We start from the raw sequence: 7,190 nt of genomic DNA on the forward strand, positions 1-7,190 counted from the left end.
TATCCATTTGGGCTGCTATCACAAGATACCATAAACTGGGGGGATTGAACAACATGTTTTTTCACAGTTCTGGAGGCAGGAAGTCCAAGCCTAGGGTGCCAGCATGGTCAGCTTCTTGGTGAGGGTTCTCTTCCTGCTTTACAGACAGCCACCTTCTTGCTGCACCCTCACACGGTGAAGAGAATAATCATCTCTCTTTTCAGAAGGGCATTAATCTCATTCATGAGGGCTCCACCCTCATGATCTAAAGACTTCCCAATGGCCCCACCTGCAAATCCCTAATTGGAGATTAAGGTGTCAACATATGAATTTTAGGAGGACACATTCGGTCCATAGCAAGGGGGCAGATAGTGGGAAAATGGAATGGAACACAGGAAATGGAATTGAAATGCCCCGGCTCCCTAAAGGAGCCAAGGAATGTCAATGTCATGGGCGGACGAAGGGGGGGATTTGACAATAAGCCACACTCACTCCTAGAGTGAAGCAGCCAGTGGGGGCATTCAAAGCCAGTCCCATCCCCCTGCAGCCCTGGTAAGAAAGGAATGCCTGGAGCAGCCATCATTCTCCCAAAAAGGTGACCTGTGCCCATTGGTCAGGTTAGATTGAGAAAAGTGAACAAGAGAGCTGCCATGAGCCCGAGAACAGACTGAAACAGCTCTGAGAGCCCCAAGAGGCTTTGGCCCTGAACTTGAGTCTGACTGTTCCCAGTAAAGGATACCTTTCTTCAGAGGCTCTAAAACCAGCAGTTTGGGGGAGAGCCTGGCTATGGTTATGGTAGCTGGGAAGAAGCTGTGGCGTGGTGAAACTGCCTAATTGCCTGTCTGTCTCCAAGCAGGTCATAAACTTCATATTATGTTCCGTTAGCATGTAGTACTAGCCTGGCACGGTGATGGGGATTAACAATATATGTTGCATCATTGAATGAAGGTCTCATATTGAAATAAGAGAAACAGAGTTTATTCTCTGGCTCTGTAAGTTATTTCAACCCCCACCTTAGAACTGGACATCTTATTTTAAAAGACATTTAACATGGAAGCAATTATGCTATAATAGGAAATATTTATTTATTTTAGGTGTTTCTTATGATGCTAGCTCTTTTTTCATTTCTATTGGTGGTTTCAAGTCATTCACTTAGTCGACAATTTTCATTGAGTCCTCACTAAACAGAGAAAGCCAAGAAAGATAATTATCAACTGTATTAATCTGGTTCAATCCATGAGCTAAACTATAGTTTAATAAAGTTCTCAGGGTCCTAGACGGTCGTGTGTAAGTACAGTCAAGGTGATATACCACAAGAGAGGTGAGGTTAGGTCACCTGGTTACTAAGGAGTTTCTCCGGAAAAAGAAACTTATGCAATAGACCCTTGACATTCCCAGGGAATGGATCCTGAGCTCTTTCTCTGCTACTTCTTAATCCTAGCTCTTTCCTAAAAATTATCCTTATCTGGAGCCAGGATTTCCCGTGCATAGCCTCAAATTCTAAATCTATAGCCCGTTCAACTCTGACACCTGATCTCTCACCTGGCAGCTGTTTTTCCAGAGAATTTCTCCTGAAGTCTCCTGAGGAGCTTCCTTCATTGCTCTCCACATTATTTGCATATGGGCCTCAGCACAATTCCAAAATATTGACTGCATTGATTTGGAGTTGCTCATAAGTAGCTGGGATGGCTGTTGTCAACTTAGTGAATGCCAGTGATCTGCTGGGTCTGTTAAAGTCCCACCTAATTCAATACGAGTCAGAAACGTGACATGTCAGCTGATACAGCAGGAAACCAGAACCTACAGACCTTCTGCTCTCAGGATTTGCCTTTGGGAGGAAAGACAGAGCCATTTCCAGGGATGGCTGTGAATTATCAGCGCTTTCAAAGACTCTGTGGCCCCCAAATTCCTCCATCCCCAGCTCACCTAAAACTCCAATGGTCCCGATCACTCAGTGGGAGGAGTTTGCATTAACTGAGTTATGACATATTGTGCCTTCCCCCCGCCTCAGCTCCCGCCGCCTCTGTCCTGCCCTCCAGCCACGTTGCTAATCTGTGAGCACCTTAAGGCTGCCCCCACCGCAGGTATTTGCATGTGTTGTCCCTCTGCCTAGAATGATGCTCTCACTCCCTTGTCCACAGGGCACACTCGAAGACCACACTCCCAAGAGGCCACCCTCTCTGACATAGCAGTCCTGTCACTCTCTAACCCCTTACTCTGCTTTATTTTTTCTCCTAGCCCTTATGACTGCTTGACTTGTTATGTCTCTCTTTATAATGGGAATATAAGATCCAGGAGAACTGAAACTTTGCCTTTTTCACTGTTGTGCCCCAATTCCGCAAACAGTGCCTGGTACATGGTAAGTGCTTAGTAAACATGTGCTGAATAAATGAATGAATGAATAAGTGAGTGAGTGAACGGGCCCTGAAATATATAGGCACCATGTGAATCTTTTGAGAAGAGGCTCTCTGAGAGATGGGACAAAGAAAAGATGCTCTCTGAGGTCTACAGGCCTGGACGTAGCTCTGTGTTAGGTAGAGGGGCCTGAACAATTAGGGCACGAGGATACTGGATGCCAGGATCCTAGAAAAATCCAGAAACCCGGCCACACAAATGTTGCATTTTCATAGAGTGGCACCTCCAACATGTTACCCATGTCCAACAGGGCTCAGTTGTGCCCTTCCTCTGTCCTCCCTGAAATTGCTTATCCCCCTAACACCCACCACTTGCTGAGGAACCGTGAGAAGGGTCTCATTATTACCCTGTTATCACTGCAGGTCAATGACAAGGAGCTTGTGAGGCATTTCAGTTTGAGAGGCTGGTGAGCAGAGCGGGATGGGCAAGGGCTGTTCCTCACCAGGATCTGTTCAACTCAGATCAGCGTCCATTCCACTTATCTTGGTAGCCAATTCCTAGCATCTGTTTGTGGTTTCCTATTTAAAGTGATGAAAGGTAACACAAACATTGGGGGGAAAAGCAACTTCAAAACCCATATATGGGGCTTCCCTGGTGGCGCAGTAGTTGAGAGTCTGCCTGCCAATGCAGGGGACACGGGTTCGGGCCCTGGTCTGGGAAGATCCCACTGCCGTGGAGCAACTGAGCCCATGCGCCACGGCTACTGAGCCTGCGCTCTACAGCCCGTGAGCCACAGCTACTGAGCCTGCGTGCTGCAACTACTGAAGCCTGCACGCCTAGAGCCCATGCTCTGCAACAAGAGAAGCCACTGCAGTGAGAGGCCCGCGCACCACGACGAAGAGTAGCCCCCCGATCGCCACAACTAGAGAAAGCCCACGTGCAGCAACGACGACCCAATGCAGCCAAAAATAAAATAAAGTAATAAATAAATTTATTTTAAAAAAACAAAAAAAAACCAAACCCATATATGGTCACCCATCTAACGACATAAATATCATGGTGAAGTTATTTCTAAATATCTGGAAAGGAATCCTTACTCACATGGAAACTGAATTGGTGTAATGGTTAATCTCCATGAATAATTCATTGTGGCCAGGTAGTCAGACAAATCCATAACTGATGCTTTTTATAAATCTTAGAGGAGTCCCAAGACCCGAACTCCAACCTCTACAAGTTACGTTTAAATACAGGTTCTAATGTTCATCTTACAACTTTGGGTCCTAAGTAATAGTGATAATAGGTAATATTTAGTTAGCACAAATTATGTTTGCCCGGATCTGAACTTGTTATGTGCAAACTCTCTCAGAGGTGCAATGTGGCTAAGAGCTCATTTTGCCTAAACTGGCAAGTGGAGAGCCATCGAAACCTGATTTGTTGAAAGACTACTAAACAAGTTGGTGTAGGAGTCTGAATAAGGGCTGGGTCCTCTGGCTCTTGACTGATTGTGAAATCTTTACCTTGCCTTTGTAACACTGTAACAAGGAGAAATACCCCAAGGAGTGGAATTTGCAAATGGGTATTTGTGACCTTTTGTGCAAACATGAGGTAGATCAGGAGCAAAAAGAAACAAAAAAAAAAGATAAGTTTTCTACCGGTAAGAATAATCGGCAGTTTCTTACAAAACTAAATATAGTCTCACCATACAATCCAGCGATTGCACTCTTTGGTATTTACTCAGATGAGCTGAAAACTTACATCCACACCAAAACCTGCACACAAATGTTTATAGTAGTTTTATTCATAATTGCAGAAAAACTTGGAAGCATCCAAGATGCCCTTCAGCAGGTGAGTGGATAAATAAAGGGTGGTACACCATACAATGGAATATTATTCAGCAACAGAAGGAAATGAGCTATAAAACCACTAAAAGTGGAGGGAACTTAAAGGCATATTATTGCGTGAAAGAAGTCATTTGGAAAAGACAAAACTATGGAAGCAGTAAAATGATCAGTGGTTGTCGGGGGAGGGGGGAGGGGGGGATGAATAGGCAGAGCACAAAGGAATTTTAGGCAATGAAACTATTCTGTATGGTATTATAAGTGTAGATACACGTCATTATACACTGGTCAAATCCATAGACTGTACAACACCAAGAGTGAACCATAAATTAAACTACGGACTCTGGGTGATAATGAGGTGTCAGGGCAGGTTCATCGATTGTAACAAATGTTCCTTTCTGCTGTGGGTGATGGTGGAGGAGCCTGGGAAGGAGTATGTGGGAATCCTCTGTATTTTCCACTTAATTTTGTTGTGAACTACTCTGAAAAAATAAAGTCTATTAATTAAAAGAAAAGTAACGTGTAAGCCTGGGGGGCGGTGAGGAAAACAACAGTAGAACTGAGCATCAGAGAAGGAATATGAGCGGATGTCCTTGGCCTTGGGCGGGCCCTAGAGGACAGCAGAGTGTATGAATGCACATCAAATTAACTGAGCACCTCCTACATGCCTGTCACATTTACATCCCCAGTATCTTCACAAAACTCTCGCACTGTAATTCTGGCTCAGAGAAAATCAATGATTTTTTGGCTGAAGGTCCCACGACTAGAAAGTAGCAAAGCGCAGGTTTGAATGCCATTTCTGCTGACTCGAAGTCCAGTTCTCCCCTCTAAGTAACTGCTGGAAAGGTCCAAGCAGTGACTACGGAAAAGTTTGCTTTACGAAAGACATCACGCTTTAGATTCAACTTTGCACCTATGCATACAGAGTGGGTCCATGGATGGACTGAGTTTGTGGATGGAGGGAAAACACAAAACCACATCAACAGCATCACATTTATTTACTTCACCATTAAAAGAAAAAGAAGAGGCTGCAGGGGAGGCGATAGGGAAGGAGTACTGAATAGAGAATCATTATTACTATCCAGAGTAATAGCCTTTCTGGAATTTCCCATACCAAGGACAAAATTTCATAGTGGACAGGGTCAGGTTCTCCTGGGAGTCACCCTCTCTGCCATGATGAGGAAGGAAAGCTTCTGCAGCCCTGGAGAGGGGCCAGGGAAGGTGGCCTCACAGTCTGGTGACAATGCAGACCTCCCCAAGTCTCCTTTCTTCTCTGCGGTGCATGCCAGAGACACGGCCCATCTTCCTCACCTCTTCATGGCCACACTCATCTTATTCTTCCATCTCCAAGCCCGGCTGGAAAGGAAGATAAAGTCTCCCCACCTCCCTACTTCCTTGCTGCTCCAAGAAAACAAAGTCTTCATTCCATATTGCTTCAGGGAAACAGAAGGCAACACACACACACACACACACACACACACACACACACACACACACACACACACACACACAGAGTTTCAGTACCTTACAAGTCTCTGGTCTTAAAGCTACTATTCTAAACCCCAACTCCCTTCCCAGCTGGTAATTATAGGTCCCCTTTACAGCCCCCACCCAGCCACCGATTTTTAATCTCCTAAGGGTGCTCACCTGAAATCTCCCTTATTCTGACCCAGATTTTTCCAAAGGTCATGCAGAGCCCTATTCCCAGACCACTTTGCCGTAATCGATCCAGCGCGGGGCGGCGGGGGTTGGGGGGGCGAAATTGATGGCTTCCGCGCAGTTGAAGCCATGGTTGAAGCCAGAGTGGTAGCCATAGGGAAACGTCACGATGAACTCTCCAGCCTCCTGAGTGACCCGATCGAAGGGGATGCCGTTGTCCTTGAGGACCGTGGGCGAGATGAGAGCCACCTTGTGCCGCAGGAAGGCCTCACAGCCCCGCGCCCTGCCCGGGAACAGCTCCCTGGCCAGGCGTTCCAGGCGCCGGCCGTGCTCCGGGGGCACCGCGTACCAAGTCTTGGGCTCCCCGAAGTGCAGGTAGTTGATGCTGTAAAGGTCCATGTCCTCCGAGTGCCAAGGCGAAGGTGGTCTTCCACGTGCCGAAGTACAGTTAGGGGGTGTTGACGCCTTCGATGACCACTCCGCACTCCTGCTCCAGCAGGTCCTGAATGGTTCCCAGGTGTCCAGGTTTCCACTGCTCCGTGTTCTGATCGAATAAGGAGCCACTGACGTCCGCACCCTATACTGGTGAATCCTAGAGACGTGTTTTCCAATATTTTCGCTCCAGGTCCTCAAAATCAAAATAGAATGGAGTCGGGTGTTTTTCACTGTTTCTTAAGCGGCGATACTGGCTAATGGTCATGACTTTCTTCTTTTTGTGGTGTTGAGTAAACACACCTGCCTTTCCAGTGGTCACCTGCTGGAGGGAAGCAGCTATTAAGATGTCATCAATATCATCGTACATCTGTCTGGCTTTCCTTCCTTTCGGTGAAATTACATTGGCTAGGCCAGCCCGGTGTGCACCTTGCGACTCCATGTAAACAATATATTTGTTGAAATCTTCAAATTCTTCCATGGTTGGGTGGAAGGTCATAATCTTCCAACTTGGGTTCTGGCTACCAAAGTGCTTAGACTGCATGGCGGCAATCGAATAAGCAAGGGAGTCCCAGCTTCTTAGGTATGCTTTGGATACCTGAGAATGCTGTGGAGTAATCTCTTCCCTATACTTTATTTTTAAAGAAGTTTAGATATATCTGAGAGGCAGGAATTCAGACTTGAACTTTTAAACAAACGAGGTGGTATATTCTCCAGGCTTGTCAATCCACCAGAAGGACTCCGCTCTTGTCAGCATTTTGGAGCCAAAGAAAATAGACTATTTCCCAGAGGAGAGGGCTCTCTGAGCCAAGTCCTGCCTCAGCCTGCAGCTCTGTGAGTTTCCTCTGTTAGGGATATAAGTGCCTGAGGCCTCGCCAGATTCCCAGGCTTGAGTGCATGGGTGGCTTCTCAACCTCACTGTAGCCG

At 46.4% G+C, this 7,190-nt stretch overlaps 1 pseudogene; it reads right to left on the reverse strand.

Moving 5' to 3' along the window:
• Positions 1 to 5,870: 5,870 nt before the first annotated feature.
• Positions 5,871 to 6,810, reverse strand: LOC137772175 (lysine-specific demethylase 4D-like; annotated as a pseudogene).
• Between the last annotated feature and the right edge of the window lie 380 nt (positions 6,811 to 7,190).

The sequence above is a fragment of the Eschrichtius robustus genome, chromosome 11 (assembly GCF_028021215.1).
Source record: "Eschrichtius robustus isolate mEscRob2 chromosome 11, mEscRob2.pri, whole genome shotgun sequence".
NCBI classification, from domain to species: Eukaryota; Metazoa; Chordata; class Mammalia; order Artiodactyla; family Eschrichtiidae; genus Eschrichtius; species Eschrichtius robustus.